Source organism: Phasianus colchicus, chromosome 1 (genome assembly GCF_987193195.1).
Source record: "Phasianus colchicus chromosome 1, bPhaCol1.hap1.1, whole genome shotgun sequence".
Taxonomy (NCBI): domain Eukaryota; kingdom Metazoa; phylum Chordata; class Aves; order Galliformes; family Phasianidae; genus Phasianus; species Phasianus colchicus.
In genome coordinates this window covers 133,581,451-133,601,943 of record NC_143436.1, presented here as the reverse complement: position 1 = coordinate 133,601,943, position 20,493 = coordinate 133,581,451, and the positions used below count along the sequence as shown (strand labels likewise).

At 40.0% G+C, this 20,493-nt stretch overlaps 1 protein-coding gene across 20 annotated transcripts in view; it reads left to right on the top strand.

Annotated features, from left to right (window-relative positions):
• Positions 1 to 20,493, top strand: part of INPP4A (inositol polyphosphate-4-phosphatase type I A) — a 114,260-nt gene that overhangs the window by 3,943 nt on the left and 89,824 nt on the right. The gene's annotated exons all lie outside the window — the stretch shown is intronic.

Genomic DNA, 20,493 nt, shown 5'->3' with positions numbered 1-20,493 from the left:
AGTTTGAGTAGAGTTGTATCTTCACCAGAAAGGCTTGCCAAGCTCTTTGTGCTATTTTTCTGGTACTTTTGTATGACAAAGTGGTAAGTATTAGTGCAGCGTTAACTCTGATGGCAGTTCTGAGAATGTACAGCATTTCCTTAAAATGCTGAGAGCTCGTGGGTTTGTTCTGCTGCTCAGTCATGTATTTCTAGGATCACTGATGAACTTGGTTCTTGAGATTTTTCTCATGGACATTAGAAAAGAGCTCTGCTTAAACTTCCAAAGTGTGGCTGGACTGTTTGTCATCATTTATGGGTTTGGGTGAGGTTCTGCGGTCAGAAAGGCAAGGGACTGAAGGAAGAAGACAACAAGCTTGTCTTCTGGTTGAAACCCTAATTCCTCCAGAGGCCAGGGATGCAACTCTGCCATTCCCCACAGGTCCCATTTGTACAGGGCAACTCTTTAAAAACTCTTTTCCTTTTGCCATTGATCAATGCTTTGGTCAATCATTTTTTGGGTGCCTGATTGAAGAACTTTTTTCTTCCAGTTTTATGGAATTGGTTAAGTCTTCCCAGCTGTTCCTCCATATATTCTATGAAAGACTATTTATTTCCTAAGCTGAAACCTGTATACCTCATGCTGGACAACTCAGGTATTTTATTCTTTCTGCCTAACAAGGCCAACCCTGCCTTGAAGTCTGTGTCCAATATCTTTCCCACTCCCCTAGCTGTCTTTTTTTTTCCAGGTGAGCTTAGGCAGAGCCTCTCAATTCTCTTCCTTAAGCTCCTTGTCCCATCTCTTCGTTCTGTCTCTACCTGTCAGTTCCCAACTCTTCATTGCAACAATTCCTCCCAGCCAAATGATTTCTTGCTTTATTTCTACCCCCAGACCTCAGTCCTGTTTTGGGGTTTTTTTTTGCCACCTTTATGTTTTTAAACCATCTTTGCCACTATCACTCTTCTTCCCTCGCTTCTTTGGTCTAGCTGTTTTCTCTTGCTTTTGTATTTGATGTTTATCTCTTTTTCCCCTGGGCATGTCTTTAGAAATACAGGCTCTGTTGGCTGTAGCCAATGTTCCTAACTAGCGTGGAATGATTACTAAAGGGAAATGTTTTCTCAATCCCTCAAGCTTGAGACTGTAGGACAGTGCATATCTACTTCAGTCAACTGAGGAAATCAAATGCTTTTTTTTTTTTTTTTGAGAGGTGGGGAGGCTGGGGGTGTGGAGGAGGCATCTTTGGAGATTTTAGTTGCGAGTAAATCTCTGCTGTTATCTGTGTTTACTTGGACTTTTTAAAGCAATAGGATATGAAAGATTGCCAGCTTTTTTCCCTTTAATTTATGCACAACACGTTTTTTGTTAGCCTTTATTCTTGGCAGCAGCTGAACTGTTTTAGCTGAAATTAATGAGTACTTTTTACAGATCAGCCTGAGGCGAACACTTGCCGTGAAAAAGTTTTGAGCACACGCTCTGGGGAAATGTAAACAACTGAAAAAAGCAATTCTGTGGGAAGTGGTGTGGAGCAGCCATAGTTAGATGGTCGTGAGATCAGTCACACCTCCCAGTGGCTCCTCTCCTCCTGAGTGCTAAGAAGTGCTTTACAGAGCAGGAACCTGTGTATCTCATCTATTGTTAAGTGACAAAACAACATAATGTTGGCGTGCAGTGGCAGGTAGGAGGTTTTTAAACAAATATTGGCATAGTGATAGCATCTGAATGACTTGTCCTGAAAGAAATATGGAAAATTCTATGTAGCAAGGAACCATCTTCAATGTAAACAAAGACTTTCCTGATCTTCCACTTCTGGTATGCATGGTAGAAATGTGGAATTGCATCTTTGCTTTGGCATATACCAAAACTACTCCCCTGGTTTCTCCTCCTAGACAATAAAATTTTCTTAAATAGTGATGAAGCATTTCCTGAGCACTAACTCAAAATGTGTGGCCACTTCCATATGGTTTGAGAAAACTTAAAGAAATACTTGAGAAAAACTGATTGTGTTCTGATGGAATCCTTTCTATGGTATGTTTCCCTTGGCAAGAACAGGTTACTGAAAAAAAAAAAATAATAATAAAAAAAAAATATATATAAAAAAATAATATACATATATATATATATATATATTTTGTTTGTTTGTTTGTTTGTTTTCTTTTCCTGTTGGTTTGACCCAGTCTATAGTAAAACTATCACTTTTCACGAAGTGTCAATGAGAACTTATTTGTGGTAGCTGATGGCTTTGTGGCAGTGTCCATTATACAGGCTTTCACCACAAAGTCTGGATTTACTGCTTGCCTTAGGCTAGATGTGGATATGGAACAAGCCATGCTAATCCTGCATCAGATTCTCATGTAGCTTTCTATCTTTGTTTGCAACTTCTGCGTCACAGTGTCTGAAAGGTTCTGTACTTTATATATTAGTGGTAGATTACAGCTCTGTGTTCCCAAGAGGCTTCCTGGCTGAGAGCAAGCGATGTTTTATGACCAGAAGATTATATATTCTATAAAAAGACCTCACAACAAAATACAGCCTATCAAGAAATCCGTATTAAAGCTCCTATAGAGAGCAAATCTGCAGTGAGACTTTTGAATGTGTTTCTATTGAACTTTGAGAGCATTTCAGATGAAATATCTAATTAATACATTGAATGAATGTACCTACACAAATATTGAGCAGCTCTGTTGTATAGCATAAGCAGGTCTTGTTAGAGTGGAGAGATGTATGTCCAGGTGCTGTCAGAAACAGGGAACTTCAACGCCCTGCAGGCTTGAATGTGGAATGAGCAGTTGTATTGAAATCTGCTAGGTAAAAAGCATGCTGCTGAAAAGGGGCTCTTAGGATGCAAATAAAGGCATTGGAAGTTATCAAATGTGGTTATTTCTCAGCAGCATAATGCTGCCCTGGGATGGAGGTGGAATGGAGCCTTCTGCTTTGCTGCACGAGCAGCTCTGCAGGTAGAATAGCTGCTGGGTACAGGGATCCTTATAGAGCTGCCCTAGAAACACTGCTCCTCAGTCCTAGCAGGAAGCAGGTACACAGGGGGTAATTAGTGGGGAATGGATTGCAAGGCTTTGGCTATGGCTCAGTGCTTTTTATAATGAGCTTCCTTTGCAGGAAGAGCAGCAAAAACTTCCAGTGCTTTGTTGTTAGGTAAATGTCTTGTCTCACACAGATGTTGCAGAGGCTAAAAATGTATGTGGCAATGGTATTGTCAACTTTGGGTGTTTGGAAATCACATGAAGCACTCATATGAGAGACTAAATGTTGTGAGAGTTGTGTAAAACAGTCAGTAGGACCGGTGATTCCTGATGGAGTAATTGTTGGAGGTTCTGTTTCTGGGTTTCTTTGAGGCCGTTCACAATGGTTGTGAAGATAGGCAAACCTACCTTTGTTTGGGTTACATCTGAACTTATGTATTCACGTGTGGCCATTGTCTTAGGGACTCATAGTGCAAAGTTACGGACAGGATGCCATCAGCGTCTTTATCTACTGCATTTACCTGGAACCTTTAGAAAGTGAGGAATTAGTAAAATACAAACCTGCCTGGTTTGCGATATGTTTGCTGCAGAACAGTAGAAAGGAGCTGGATAGTTTTTGAACTGGAGGTTTTGAGCCAGGTACTTTATGAGAAATGTTTAATGTGGGGCTTCTCCCATAGCTAGCATGGTAACCTTTCCTCCTGTCATAATAAAGGTGTTCCCAAAGGCTTGCCAATATTCTGAGAGCACAGCATACCCTGGTGAGCTACATCTGGGCTCTGCTACTGAGATCTGTAAATCAGTGCTTGCATACAGTTGGTCTGCTTTAAACTGTGGCATCTAAGGGTCAGAGGAGGTAAGAGGTAGTAAAAACTCACCTGTATATTTGTCCTCTTTTTCTTTATTGTTCACTGGCTTGGCTGGGGGGCCCATGAAGGTGCATGTCTCTAGGATAGATAATGTGTAGCTCTGGAAGGAGTGGAGCTCTCAGTTTACCTCTAAAGCCTCAAGAACAAGAGGGTAAAAGAGAAAATAAATTCTATTCTCTTCAAGTAGAAGGAAATGTGTTATGTTTTTTTTTTTTTATATTTCTTTAATGACCTCTTTTTCTTGAATATGCTGTGATTATGCCTACAGATTAGGAGCGGACTAGAACTGTGGCTATCTGAAACAGTAGAATGTGAATGTGGAAAGAGATAAACTTGAACAGAAAACACAAGTTGAGAGGTGTGGGCTGTCTGGGAAAGTTTGACAGAATGAGGAAAATGAAAGCCTGTATGTATGAGTTCTAGGAAGCAGACTTTGAAATGCCTTGAAATTAATTTGTGGGGAAGGCAGGGAAAATATCATTTATCTGTCATTATTTTTGTGACATAGTTGATGGGAAGAAGATAATGGAAGATTCTCTAGAATTATCATCAAAGATCATGTATAGCTTGCACAATTACAAGAAACTAAACATGAAAAAAGAAAAAAAAAAAGGAAAAAAGAAATCACTGAAGTGGATCTGTGAACTCTGAGGGAACTGTGGTAGAATTAGCAGTCAGAAAGTGAGAGCATGCAGAAGTCTAAAAACTGGGAGATTTGTATTTCTCAAAAAGAAAATGAAAGGAGAAGCAGCCTTCCATGCAGTAAAATTTTTAAATGCTACAATAATGCTTGCAACCTTCAATGCACTGAATTGGAAGGTCTGTTGGAGAGGCACTGTAGGGTTTTTAAGTAATAAGAATTTGCTGTACTTTCAGTGTCTGCCTCCTAAAATACAGCAGGGTAAAAAAGAAAGCCCCAGAGCAAAACATGAGTTTACCACATTTGCTTCAGCTGTTACATAAATCAAAGAAAATGATTAATTGCAGTCAATGTGTATAGAAAGAACATAATACTTTGCAAAGCTATCCTAAAATATTCTGGTTTCTATCTTTTGGTTTTAGTGGTGATGATTAATACCAATATAAAATTTAGTTATGCTTACCCTGTGGGCAAAGGGGAAAATGTAAATTGAATTAATTTCCAGAGAGGAGGAAAGAAGATTTAAAAATAAAACTGTGGTTGTTTAAGTGACAGCATCTTCACCAGGCTGTTGGCACTAAGGGAGTTGCAGGTTCACCTATTGTTGGTAATCTACAATTATGATCTCATCTTTCCCGTTTCCGACAGCTCCAGAATGCATAACAACTTCTCCTGTCTCTGTCCAGATGAAGAGCTTTTTTAATGACCAGATGCTCTGTTAGGATGCTTTTTAAGGTAAAACTGTATTGGCCACTCTGTGTTAAAGCTGGAACTTCGTGCATTTAAGATGTTGGCTCATGGTCCTTTCTGTCAGGTCGCTCCAAGTACTGCAGCATCTTGGATATAAAGGGGTTTTGTTTCCTACTGAATTCAAAGTGTTTTGTACTTGCCTGAGGATATTATACGCAGACAGGAATGAGTTGGTATAATGGTGCAGGATACATTTGTGCTTTCCTCTTCTGGTTGGAAGTAATCTGAGTGTAGGCCTGATTTCCTCCTAAATGGCATGTGGCATGGGGCTGAGAGCAGGTGCTCTGGACAATGTGATGGGGATGTGCTTAATGATTTCTGGACTGAAGGAAGTTAAGGCAATGTTTTCTTTTTATAATTGAGGAAGCTCATTTTGTTATTATTGTTTATGTGGCTTGGGGCATTCATTTAAATATAATCAAAATTTGGTGAGAGATTCTGAGAGAGACTACACCTGTGCATGTGTATATGGGATGTGCTTACAGTTACCAGAATACTGACTTGGAATGGTTGATGACCTGTCCCTTCTTGTGACAGCTCAGCTAAAGTCATTTTGCCTTACAAGCATCTGTCCTCCTCTGGCCCCAGATTTTATAGTAAGAAACTGCCACGTTGAGTTTTGACTTGATATTCTGGCCCACTGGCTTCCAGGTGCTCAGAAAGTCATTGCTCAGAGCCCTCCTTTTTTTTTGTCATATTCAAATTTGAAAGTGATATTTTTGTACTGATGCCAGTGCTGACGTAGCATATATTGGACGCTAGATTCCTCTGTAACATTTGGGCTTTTGCACTAACGGGGGTGGAGGTGAGAGAAGGGGTTGAACCCAAGAGGAGAAGTGTCACTGGCAGTGACAGCTAGTGTGGAATTCCTTGAAATGATGCACATAATGAGCAAAATGCATAGGATGAGAAGAAGGGAGCAGTCCCTTTCTTGGAGAAACAGGAGGGGCATGGAATTGGAGTGGGAGATGCACAGTATCTGCACGAGGATTACTTTTACTGAGTGGTAGTGGATGATGAAAGCAGAGTGCAATGCACTGGGAGGCGATGCTGTCATTTATTTGCATCATCTCAGGCTGACTGGCCTACTTTTCCTTTGGAAAGGATCTGCTAATTGTGTTACAAACCCTCCTAGTGAAGGCGCAGCTCTGCACAGCAGCAGCAGTCCCTACCTGTTGGAGCTGGAGATTTTCTTTTCCATCTGCTTGAATCCGAAGCCTGGTGCTGACGGCAGCTCAACTGCCAGGCTTTAGCTGAATTTCCATATTCATTGCACTAGACATTGGCTTTCAGACAGAAGTGGAGACAAGCTCTCTACTAAAGAGTCACAGAAAATCTGCTGCTGTCTGCACTGTCACTTTGCTGATACCACAGCTTTTAATACAGCACTGTCAATTAACTTTGTACCCTGCTTTCATTTCTTGGTGCCAGAGAAATGCTTGAAGTGGTGTGGCTTTGCTCCTGCTGTTGGATGACTGAATTCAGACAAAGCTGAAATGAAGGAGGAAGAGGGGGGGTTGCGATGACATTGTTACAGTTTGGAAACACATTTACATAGTTATCATTTCAAGGTGTGATGTGTCAAAATCTATTGTCTGTATTTTTAACATAACTCTTGTTTTTAAAATTTGTTAATATATTTTGGAGTTAGAAAATATGCATGCGTATGAGACAGCATTGCACAAAGTTCCTACTTAAAGCCAGAGCTCTGACCACTCTGGAACAGGGTATTTGCTTAATCATACTCTGTTGGATCTTACCTTCTGCTTTTCCAACCCCTCTTATTTCACCCACGGTTCACATGGTTGGCTGGATATATGTTTGTTGGATGCATCAGCATGAAATTTTGCAGATGGCCACCAGCCTTAATACATGCGAAGCTGTGATCACAGTTTTCTAAACAGTGCCAGAGATGCTGAATTATGTTTTCAGTATTGCCAAATCGCTTTAATCGGTCTTGACTGAAAAATGATGGCAGAAATCCCGGATTAGTAATGGTGCTTCAGTGAGTCATTAGCAGTAGTTGGTGAGGTCGGATTTTATGAAATACTTCTCACAAAACGGGGATCATGCAGGACAGAGGAGGAGCTGCTGTGGTGTAGTTGAGATAGAGCCATTTTTAGCAGAAATCTTTGATGCCAAACTGAAATAAAAATGGCCATCTGGATAAAATAAATAAATCAAAATGAGGTACTGACACAGCTGCCCAGGATGGGTGCCCCATCCCTGGAGGTGCTCAAGGCCAGGTTGGATAAGGGCCCTGGGCAGCCTGAGCTGGTGGGGGACATCACTGCACAGGGCAGGCATTGGGGCTGGGTGGCCTGGGAGGTCCCCTCCAAACTGTCTGTTTTTAGGCTGACAAGAATTGTCTGTTGCAGAAGGATTTTGTGCCAGCATCACCGATGCAAACCTGGTCTCTCCATTTGAGCCCTACAGTGTTGAATGTCTTTTTTTTTTTCTTTTTCTTTTAAGCTTTGAATTTCTGAAGGGTTGTGTTTTGACAGCTCTGAGGAATTAAGTCTTAAACAAATAGCTTATAAAGTTTGAGCAATAGCAGCATATTTTCCTTCACGCTGCAGGTCTTGAACTGGAAGGCCTATTTTTAATGGAAAAAAGACACCTACAGAGGAAAAAAAAAGGCTCTTTGTTTAGAATACCTTGGTTTCATACAAACATTAAAAAGATCGTTCATTTTCTAAGCTCCTGTCCAAAAGCATTTCTTAAATGTACAAGCTTGACTGAGCGAAGTGATTAAACGTTTTTCTGGTATTCAGACTAAGAGCTCTGTTTGAAGAACATGAAGCACTTGTCTTCTACTTGGATTGAATGCTTCTACTTTTAAAGCAGTCTATTTCTGCTTACCACTTAAATAAGAAACGGAAAAGAGCAATAGCCTATGTTTAAGTCTACTTGAAAACATTTATGTGAAGAAAATGCTGTATGTTTTACTGAACTTTTGTTCAAGATGTAGGAGAAATGATATAATATTTTACTTTTGGTGGCATTGATGCATTGCTTATTTTTCTCCTTGTGTTTTGTCAGGGAATTTAGAATTGTGATCACTTTCATAAATGCAGACATACATATTCTAGGATTTTGTTTAATGTTTCACTCTTCTGATAGCTAACGGTGCTACATTTAGAAACAAAACTGTACGTTTATGTGCCAGAGTTTCAATATCTGTAACTATGCTACCATTCACCTTCCAAGTTCTTTTATGCTCCAGATTTTGGGTTGTGGTTTAAGCTATCATTTTCACAGATATTTTTAGAAATTTCTTGAATACTTGGGTTTTGGTGCCTGTGGTTTCAAATTTTCTTTTACTTTAAAGTTAGTGAAAACAAAATATTCAAGTAAAGCAATTTCTGGAGTTTATATAAACATACATTTTAGAAACACATGTTTGAGCTTGGAATGTTTTCTTGATGAAGGAAAAGCAAACCAGTTCAGACCAAGCAGTGGGCCACAGCATCTCTTAGCTGGTCATGTTGATTTCTCCCAGACGATTATAGATTCCAGAGAAGAAGGGAATAAATCCATTCTCATACTCAATTAATAGATGTCAGTGTCTATTGCATGCAATGAAGGTATCTAAGTAAAGCAAGCATACATTCGGTACTCTTTGAGACTTTGAGACAGTTATATATTTCTGTGTGTTTTTATTTTGTCATTTTGTAAAAACTGGACTTTTTTTCACATGCTATATTTGTTGAGATCATTTTCTGTTTGTTTTTTTGTCCCCTAGATTATTCTAGATATAATGAAGTGCATTGCAATAGGGTTACTAGGGTTTTGTTTGTTTTGTGGTGGATCTTTTTTTTTTTTTTTTTCCAACTTTCTTTTGCTTTTGTCCTCCCTCCCTTTTTAGGTAAAGAAAACAAATCCCGCAAAACTCATTTGATATTTTTGGGTTCTCATGTCTATTTTTGACTGCTTGCATCGTAGGAGGAAAAATGTGACACAGCTCGTAGCAGGGTGACACACAAGGCTCTGTGCTTTTGGTGACTGGTGAGAGTTTTAGTCTTTTTAGAACATCCCAATGATAAAAGTAAGCAGAAGCATCGCAGTAGTTCTTTGGGCTTTGGAGTGATGTGGTGGATTGACTGGTACGAGTTATCACTACCTCTCTTTCACTGTCTTTGGGTTTGTCTGAAGCAGCCACTGTTGGGGGGATGTGTGGGTAGGACCATACCTCTGGCAGTGCAGAAGGGCATTCATCAGCCTTGTGAAGAAAGCTCCATGGTACTGGGCTCAGCACCTGCCTTGGTCCTCATCTGAGCCTGTGTTGTGGATGGGCTCTTGGCTTGTTATGCCAAGTGTTTTTAGTGAGCTCTCTTTGTGGCAGTTGAATAGAACTGGGGTCCTGAGTTTGAAATGTATGTTTTTAATGTAAATTTGAGTTTACACAGGGATATTGAGGCATGTGGCACTTACTGATTATTACACTATAATCAGTAGTGGCCATGCTTTGGAAAAACTGTTTTGGTTTCTTCCTCGCAATGTGTATGCGAGCTTTAATACAGAAAAATGTCTCACTACATGAAAAATTTAAATCAGCTATAATAAGGGAGGTAATTCATGACAGTAAATTATGATCATCTATTTGCTGATCAAAATTGTGGCTGTCCTTGAAATTGGATTTTAATTTCAGTGACTCCAAAAACAATTGGTAGCTGTGTCATGTACAGTGTGGAGTTCTCCAAAATCAATGAGAAAGCCAATCAAAATATTATGGTTTTTCTTTTTCTATTGACTTATTGACTACTTCTCTCTTTTAACTTAACCTAATAATAGCAGATTTGCTTAAAAGAGTTCTAGGTACACAGCATTATTTTTTTTGCTGTGGCTACACAGACGGCAAATAAATGAGACATCAGTAGATGGGATTTTGTTCAGAAATAGTTGCATACACATCTCTGGGTGAGGCACATCTATAAATATGTGAACTTGCATATCCATGTGAATTCTGCACGTACACGAACTCCTAGATTTGGCTTTATGGCTGAACAGAGTGCATATTTGGGTAAGTATGGACAACAGAAACTGTAGGTAAAAGAAAATAGGGTGGTTATTTTTTTTCCAATATTTTTCTAATTATTTATTTTTTTAAAGAAGAGTTTCAGGCCCTGTTTTGTTCCTGGAGCATAAATAGTTCACAGTGTGTGCAAAGAGTTAATGATGGTAAGCACATGGAGGATGAAGACTACACAAAAACAAACTTCATCTTTGCTTAAAATGTCTGCCAACTCTCAAGCTCAGGAGTCTTTCATCTCAGCCCTTCTTGTCGTTACAGACTGCTAATGCTGCCCACTAAATTGGTCACAACAGACCTTTTACAACCCGGATATTTTTCTCTCTTTATGGTCTGCTTTGTCTCTTCCTTTGACATCAGTGGGTTCTGGATCAAACTTTTATTTTGCAGAGATCAGAGACGAAAAAGCATCCTTAAGTGTTTGTGATAGGGGAAACTGCAAGCAATGCAGGAAGAAATACTGATATTTACAACAGCCTCATAATTTTGTCTTTGTAACAATTGTTACATTTGTTGCAACTGACTTCCTACTGCGGTTTGTAGTGCTTGTGGTTGTTACAGGCAATTAAACCTGAAAGTCTGGTGATTTATGGTAGCGTTAGGTGCGACAGATGTTGGCTGTTGTAAAGTCCACCTTCTGACTTTATTAAGCCACAATCCTGTAGCTTTGCATTTCTAGCTCTAAAACCAGGCAGTAAGTAGTAAATGTTTGACCCTTGGAGTTCTGATTTAGACCTCTGCAGCTCTGAATGTTACAAAATCATTCCATTTGTGTACCTTCATTTTAAGTATCGTGAGGTATTGTATTGCAGGATTTATAATTTACTTGAATTCCTCATCTGGACAGACTTCTGTGTAATAGCTGTTCTTGCAAAGATACAACTTTATAAAGTAAAACAGGCTGAGGAGGAGTGAAGTAATTTGTAAGTGATCGTGTGAGCAGACAGAGAAGAGGTTGTTCACAACTGTAAAAATTAATGTATTTCTCTCTTATGATGGACAATAAACTAAAAATCATCTTGGTGAAGCACTGAAAATAATTTTTAACAGTGCTGTTCTTTTCTCCTGCAGAGAGGTTTGAAACAGCAACAAACAAATTAGGCACAATAACAAGTAATATATAGGGAAAAATAATGCTGGAACTTGTAGCTCTTTGCTATTAGATGGGGGAATAAAAGTAACTTATTTAACACCAAAATAGCATTTTATTCAGGTTCATCAACAAGGTTTGAAGAGTGTAGCTCTTGTGGATGAGATCTGGGGTGTCTGCATATAGCTCTGTTGGGGAATAGAAATCCCCTGCTTTAGCATCAGCATCTCCTTTCTGCTCACAGACCTTTGGACGTGAAAAACCATTCATTGGAAGAGAAAATATAGGAGTGGTAGTTAAGTGTAGTAGGTACGGTTTAGAGATTTTCAGGTAACTGTTGGAAACCAGCTGAAACAGGATGTGCTTGTTTGCACAGCATTGCTGTTTGTGCTGAGGATGTCTGTGCCCTCCTGTTTGTTTGGGCCACGACCCAGTTGTCTGCACCCTGCATGGCCTGCACTTGCTGGGGTGGGAGGGAAGGACTGACTCACGTTGGCTTTCCTGCAGGTTTTACAGGTGTAACCAGCACCAGTTGGGTTTCAACCAACTTGCGTAGGCCTCTGCAGGTAGCTGTGTTAGGGAGACTTGCAGCAAAGAGGTGAGAAATTGTATGGTGTGTCGGTGGCTGTGAGTTCTATCTGGTGAAGAGTTGTAGGGATGATGGGCACAAGCTGGCAGCAAGCTGGGCTGTAGAACACTGACAGATGTCAGCTGGAATGGCTGTCTGTAGCCAGAGAAACCCAAGGCCTCTGTGAAGTTAAATATTCTTTTCCTTCTTAATGTTTTAGATTCATGCCACTAAAATATTTAAAGTCATTTTGCTGTATTAAGCATGAAGCTGTGAAATAGCTGCTGAAGAGGATTTGTTAAGTAGTGTACATTTTATTGTAGAAGTTCGTGGGTTTTGTGGTCACTTTTTCTTACATCTGGTGGAAAGAAAAAAAAAACACGAGAAAATTGATCACAGACTGCTAGGTTTGCTAATCTCATTTCTGTGTGCCTTGTGTCCCCATGGATTCTCTTGCATTCTTTTTATTCCTTACTAAAAGCAGTATTTCAGCCATATACAAGTGAAGTGGTTCAGAGCTGTGTGTGGTTATTGATCAGTGCTTCTCTCTGTTTTCTGATGGGTATGTCTTTCCGGGAGACTTGAGACACTTGTGCTTGACACTGCTTATTGGATTTCTCTTCTTTATCTGACAGCTGTGCTCCGAGATCCCCAGGCACAAAACTCCGCCTTGGGAAACTGAATTCTTCCTGTGTTTCACCCAACCTTAGATATAGAGAACAGCTTAATGTCAAGTGTTGGTGCTTTTTCTGTGCTGGGGGATTTCACTGCCATCAGTGAAGTTACTTGCAGAATAAGAAATTACTGACTGGAGTCAGTGTTTTAAATAGCTTCTGTTAAAGAAATTACCTACAACCATAGGGAAAAAGAGTTTATCCTTGAGCATTTTTTCAGTGAAACTGAAAGGAAGTACTAGGGGGAGAGTTGGCTTTGTGGCTATTGAGTCACTGAGTAGAGAGCGCCTGCAACACGATGATGCACAGCAGAGATCTGTGTCTTTTTAAGGGGATGTCTCACATTGCTGTTGTCTCTAAGAATAAAGCACTGTTGTTAGAAAGGGATCTAGCTCACTTCTTCCATCACTGTGGAGAAGAACAAAAATTCATTGCTGAGATTAAAAAAAAAACAAAACAAAAAACAAAAAAAAACCCTCACATTACTAGTACTTAGAGAAAATTTAGACTGATGTCCTGCATAGTCTTTCTAAAGTGATGTTAAAAGTTGGGGCAATACTTATGCTGATATTTGTAAGAGTATCTACCAATTTTTAGTGTATGAAGTTTGTTCAAGGATCTTCGCTTGGTGTAACCACATGAGAACCCCCAAGGGATTGCTGTTTTGTGTGGAGGGAGAGCTGTTAGGGTTCTTTATGCAGCAGACAAGCAGAGTTTCTAGCTTTTCTGTGGGCTGGTGTTTTTTCTGATCCTGTGGCTGAAGTTCTGGGGCTGCAGATTGCCTGGACCTCCTTCCTAAGGAAGCTTATGGAGGAACGCTTTGGTACAGTTACATTGCTTAAAAGCTTCCAGGAGAAAACAGTTCTGGCCTTTGCTTTCAAAAAGGACACTGCCCATAGGCACACTTTTCAGGTAGGTAATCAGGTCTGCACACTTTCGTGGCAGCTGCGGTTTAATTGTTTGAATGGTGACAAGGCAGATAGACTTGGCAAAACAGAGTGAACTAAGAAACTACTCAACTGATTTTGTGTTTTTACCTTGCAAAGAAGGGTAAGTGCTTGATTGTAGTGCGTAAGTGGGACAGTACGCTTAGTTAACCCCAAGTGTGCAGGTCTCACCATTCTTTTGTACATGAGTGCCGGTCTGTATGCTGCAAAAAATGCATCATATTTCTTTTTTTTTTTTTCTTTCAAACTGACAGCGTGATAAGAATTTTCCAGAAGACTGATTGCTCTGTGGATGTTTGAGTGGCTAATCGCTGTCTAAAATAAGACACACCAGTTTAACTACTTATCTGAAGAATGTTACTGTCTTTTTCTTCTGACAAGGAGAATTGTTTATTATTAAGGTATTTTCTCTCCACTCAATTTGTAGCCTGAGAGCCAAAGGACTAACAGGCATTTCCACAGTTGTCTCCTATCTGTGCTTGCAGCTCATGGTAGGAACAGTGTGGGACTTGACAACATCTCAGAGATTAGCTTGGAGACATCCTGCTCTGCACCAACTGCTCTCAGCACTCTCCCAAATTGAATACTAAGGATGCTATCTGCCAGCTTGTATTCTTGCTAGGATTAATTTTGGGCTATTTTCTAAAACTGGAGCCGTTCTGCTTTGGTATACAAGTTGAAGTGAGTTGAGTGCTACATGAGCTGAAGACCATTTTTTCTCTGACTCATGCCTGATTGTCCACAATGCTGTGTCTAAACTAGCTTTGTCCTGTACCTCAGCTGTCATTGCCCTCAGCTTTTAGAAACTAGGCAGCCCTTGGCTGAGACTGGAGCACCATCATAATGATTATGTATCCGTCTCTCTATCCGTCCATCTTTTCCCACTTTCCTCCATTGCTCTTTGCACTGTGAGAAAAATGAAGAGTTTGAAATTTCTGAGGAAAAATGGAGTTGAGTGGCTCCCAAAACTTTCCAAAACAAAGATGTAACAAAGCAGTCCTGTTAGTTCTCTCTTCAAGTGCTTGCCGTCCATCTCCTCAAGAAGCCCTGGTACTTCATGGCTGTTTCTGGCAGTGCTCACTCAACAGGGAAGAGTACAAAAATAAATCAGGAAAAGGACTGGGACTAGAGAGCAGCCATTCATGCACGGTCCTTCTTGAAATAATCTCTTATTCCACCCAGATTGTTAGGCAGAATTCAAGGTTGGCTTTTGCCCAGCACAGTTTACTACTTAGATTATAAAAAGCAGTATGTGGACTTCAAGAAGACAGTGAAAGGCAACTGCTTCAGGCATCTGTGATGTAAATTTCAGGGTGTCGATAATATCGAAGGAGGCTTAAGCTTTGCAGTACTGTTTTTTTCCTTTCTCTGTGGCCGCATGGTTTCTGCAGTACTAGAGGCCAGGGCTGCCATAGTGCCTTTCCAATCCTATGGCCTGTGCATCCAAGTGTCCCATGGAGGCTTTGTGCAGCGCTTCTTCCAGAGCTTCTGACAACTTATTCCTGTCAGCTTTTCTCTCAGTGCTTCCCTCATGGGTCTGAAAACAACACGAGCCAGTCAGCAGTGCAATGCTTGGAGGAAACAGGAATTGCTGTAAAGAAGTATTTCTGTCACAAGCTAGAGGGCCAGGAGTTTTGGAGATGGGTGGCCCAGGGTCATGTCCAAGTTCAGTGTATCGTGTGTGCTCTCTAACTGAACTGCAGCAACTGTTCAGCTCCTGTGGAGCATTTGCTTCGCTGTTTTGCAGCTTCAGTGGCCAAATATCTGCCAAATAACACCTTTGTAAAACTTTCCTAATGATTTAAGGCCAGGCTGGATAGGCCTTTGGCAACGTGGTCTAGAGAGAAATGTCTCTGCAGAGGGGTTGGAATTAGATGATCTTAAAGGACTTTTCCAACTCAAACCATTCTGTGATTTGTGCCCAAGTCCCTTTGCCTCCTCTGTCTCTCTTTGCTGTTTCAGAGCTTCCCTAAAAATCTCATTTTCTTGTCTTCTAAGCAGCCTGTAAGTCAGCTGAGCAGCTTACGGATGTGTCTGTGTCTCTTCCAGTCACTTCTCTACTGAATCTATCTCGAGATCTTTCTCCATCATAATGTTTACTGTGCGGTTTGACCTGCAGTGCAGTTTGCCATCTTCTGTTCCCTGTTCTCTGAACTAGATTGCCCTCTGCCTCCCTAGCTCCTTAGCATAGCCATTAGAGCCCTCTGCAGTGCCATTAACTTTACTCCTTCCAGTGCCATACGCTGGGAACTGCTCACAAGTTGGTATATTGACCAGAGCTCTTTTAGCTTACTCTTCCTTCTTGATGCTAGCATCAATCTTCTTTGCCTGGCTGAGAGTCTCGATTCACCAGCTCTGATATTTCCTGTCTGTCATCTTCTAAAAACATCTCATACCTCATAGCCAAATCCTTCCCTGTTCTATTTTGAGCTCTACTTTTACTGGATATTCTGCCTTTCAAACTTTAGCACTTAGGTCGCTGCGGCATTTCTGGTTATCTGTGGGTTCTGTGTTTGCTAAGCCTGCTTGGGGCAAGTTAGCACCAGCAAACTGCCCCTTTGTGGTTCTTGGGGAAGAAGTGAATACTTTCAGAGACTGATTCCTGACACATACTTCGCTTCTGTGCTCTGACTTGTGCTCTTGCTGCCTTGTTTCTGGGGAAGTGGAGAATTCGATACATTTGCTGACCCTTGTTGATATAATCTGTTCAACCTCCACATAACATTTAATTCATATGCATGGATTAAAGTTATTTTCAGGCTATTAAAGAGGTCAGAAGCATCAGACAACTATTAGAGAATGAGTTTTTAATTTATCTTCTTAAATATTCCTCTATTCCTGGTTAGTGAGTAAAAAGAATCAATAGTTTTCTTTATTTAATGCAACTTACGCAGTTTCTAATTTTCTTGTATTATTTTTAAATGGGAGATTTTTCCATTGAAATTGTAGCTCTACAGACTACATATTTCTTCTCTTTAGTATCTAGATAATAAGTTTTTAGTCCATAGTGTCATGGAACATCTGAGTAATAATGCTGAAAAAGATTCTCTTAAAAACAGAACAAATGAAACAAAAGACTACAAGCAAGATACCTTTCAGTGTGGAGAAATGTTTATGTGGGTTAAGAAATAATTATTTCTCTCCCTTATAAAAGCTATAATAGCTACCATTTTCATGCATAGTTTGTTACTATTTGTAAAATGTTTCAGGCAGGTCTCTCAATTACATTTATGGCAGAAGGAACAGGGGGTAAAGAGTGGGTAGACAAAATATGCAACCACCACCACAGCAACAAAAGGCTTGTACTGATTAGTTGCTATCTAAATTACAGATTATAAAAATAAACATGAAGCTTTCTTTATGTGATGGCTGACAATGTCAGGTCCTTTTGAAAACGTTTGACCAACCTGTTGTACTGAATTCTATAAAAATAAAAAAAAATAATAAAGAAGGCTATTTAGGAACACTGTGTGATTCTGTAAAAGGTACTGCTTGCCTCTCCTCCCCTTTTACATCTTCTGTAAAAAGAAAGTGTAATGTGAGTATAGCTAGATTTACTTGTCTTCCTTTAATTTTAATTTAGTTTGTCAGTTTCCTTTTCCATCTTAACCACAGCTGTTACTCTTTAATTACAGCCCGTGTGAAGTCCATCCATAGTTAAAGGTTTGGATCCCATAGTTGTGGTACCCTGCAGTGCCTGGACAGGACTCGAGGAACCTGTGGTTTAGTGCCAGTGTTTATCTTTTTATTTGAGACTTCCTCAGTGAAGCAGTGCTATGCAGTAGTATGCTGATAGCTAGGTCACTGCTCAGACAAAATAGATGGTTCTGAAGCTATAAATGACTATTCATGTGTTAGGGAGAGAAGTTCATTTTTCAGACTGTGCTGAAGAGCTGGTGCAGATTTAGGACTCTTGTCTTCCTACATCTTTGTTCAGCTTGGTGTCTCCATTTAATCTTGGTATAATCAGCAAAGAGAATTGTGCTGTATTCTATTTCAGAAACCCTTTCACAGAAAGATTTTTTTTTTCCCAAGAGGAATTAACAGAGAATTACTGTAGTCCGAAATAGCATTAATCGATAAAATATTTTTACTCTACCTGTCTTTATGGATTGTGCTGGCTTACACTTCTATCATTGATCTGTACTTGCATTCAACTCTTTTCATTAGGTCTTCTTTATCTCTAAAATTATTTTGTTGCGAAAGTGAATGTATGTTGGAGCATACCTTAATAAGAATGTGTCTGTCATTTATTAAATAGATCTTTAAATACTTCTGCACTGATTAGAACCAGCGTTAAAATATTTTGACGATGGAAAAGCAAATTTCATCCTTTTAAAACTAAGAATTGTCCCCAAATTACTCAATGCTATATTAAAGAAAGCTCATACAATATTTAGTGCACTAATCAAAGGTTAAGATTTAGATCCCAAGACTCTTGGGTAATGTCAGGCAAATAATAAATAAAATCATTGCAGATTAAGTGAGGTGACCCTAGAATAAAGTCTGAGGCTCAGATGCACAAGTTTCTGTTTGAGAAACAGCACCCTACCAAAACAGGGAGGAAAAAAAGGGTGTGGAATGAGCAAAACCTTACCTTCCACCATTTTGGGTATAAAACCTGGAAAATAGGGCAGCTGCAGCTCAGAGTGGTGCAGGACAGAAGAACAAGTGCTCTGTGACCACTGTAAGCCTCATGGGGCAAGGGGTAAGGATAGCCATCAATTCCAGAGAGTTGCACAGACAGAGAAAGTAAAAAGAGGGGGCAGAGTAATAGCAAATATATATTTTTACTTTACTGTAAAAGAATGATGTCAGTTATCTTACCAGTTTAAGCTAGCAGATTTGAGCTATATACTAGAGTTATAAACATCATTTTTTAGCATAGATGAAATTTTTGGTGACTTGGATATGTTCAGAACTGAATCATAGAATCACAGAACGGCTGAGCTTGGAAGGGACCTCACAGCCCACCCAGCCCCATCCCCTGCCATGGGCAGGGCTGCCCCCCACCAGCTCAGGCTGCCCAGGGCCCCATCCAACCTGGCCTTGAGCGCCTCCAGGGATGGGGCACCACAGCTTCTCTGGGCAGCTGTGCCAGGGCTTCACTGCCCTCTGAGTGAAGAATTTCCTCCTAATGTCTAACCTAAAGCTACTCTTTTTTTAGTTTAAAACTATTTCTCCTTGGTCCTATCTCTATGATGTGTGAATGAATTTATGCCATACATATGATGGGAAATTGAGTAAAAGCTATGTAAAATCCTAGGGTAGAGATGTTTAAAAAAACAAAACAAAACAAAAACCTTTAGATGGCACAGCCACCACTGTTTTTCCATGGCCTAGTTTTGGGAAAAAATCCCTAATGATCTGAAGTCAATTAAGTTCTGAATGTCAAAATTTAGATTAATAATGAAATAAATGCTTTTCCATTATCAACATTTTTAATAAGATTTTTCCACCTCAGGCTCCTACTGGTCCTGATTTTGCTATACAACCTGCTGTGTACAGTACCTTAATCACCTTAATCTTTACGTGGTCCCACTGATACTTGGTGGCATTAATCTGGGAAATAATTTACAATGCACTACAAGTAGAGGCTGGGCTCACTATGCTACTTAAAGTTTGTGAATTTATGGATGGAGAGCTCCTTCTGATTAAATTGTTACATAACATATTTTGGGAAAAACAAACAGATAATGAACTTGGAGAGAGAGAAATAATGCAGTCTTGGCTTTTGTGTTTGCTAGATCTGTTACTAGTTAATATGCCCCCTCCTAGCTTTTTGTGTAATGCTCTATTATACCATACTGCAAAGGGCAAAGACAGTCATGAATAGGAACAGCAGTTCTAGGCCTGTAAATGTGTCTAGATAGGCAGTTCTTCATGACCTTTTGAGTGAGGAACATACTGGGAGATGATTTCCTTACTGAGGATTAGAGCTTGTTAACTTGCAAAGGAATACGGATGAGTTGAGAAGACAAGACAAAGCATTAGGAATCTGCTGAGCAAACACAGAAGTCTTACATTACAGTTCTTCTTCCTTCATGCTAATGAGAAGTAAATTCTATTAAAAAATGCTGAATAATAGTCAGTGAAATTGGCCAGCTTCACATTCAGTTTTACCAGTTCTTCATTTAGTTTACACAGTAGAACAGATGGTACTGAGAAAACAGTCTTTGCAGCTACTTTCTCCAGCATGGACAATTGTTCTTTCTGAGGCATTCGAAGAACCTCCCAGTCTCAGGTCACAAAGACTAGCATGAGATCTACAAGACTTGCACTGTGAAGACAATAGGAAAAAATTTAGCTCAGAAAATGTATAGAGTGTATTGAAATGTAAAGATTAAAATCAGAAAATTGTGTCTATACTGATGGGACAAACCATAATATTCTCAGAAGGCTGTTCTTAGAAGTGCCTTCTCTGTGATCCAAATTGAATTATAAGGCATGTACATAAAACTTGAGTTTACAGATGCTTCCATACTCATGCTGTATAGTTTTTTAGGCAGAGTTCTGAATTAAGGGGAGAATGTTGGGCAGATGCTAATTGGAAATGGTACGTGGTTTGGTTATGAAGTTTGATGTAACTTTAGGATCTTGCTGACCTTCCCTGTCAGTGCAAAGCATGGGCAGATGTTGGCATAACGAGAAAAGGAGAACAGAAATGGATAGATATGAGCAGGCCAGCTGCCAGAAGATCAACTGACTCAGTGCTGACATCAAGTGCAATCTGGGGAGTCCTTATGCAAGCCAGCTTTTCTGTGCAGTAAGTGTGTCCACATCTTGATATGCAGGAGCCTTAGAAAAGTTTGTAAACTGGTCTCTCATCTGGTCGGTGCATCTGTGTTGTCATGAGTTACGTTTCTCTTGTCTTGTTTTAGCCACTTTCTCTGATCGCAGCATCTGCACGTCTCCTGTTCGATCCGCTGAGAACAGACCATAAAGAGGAAATGGGAATTTAGATCA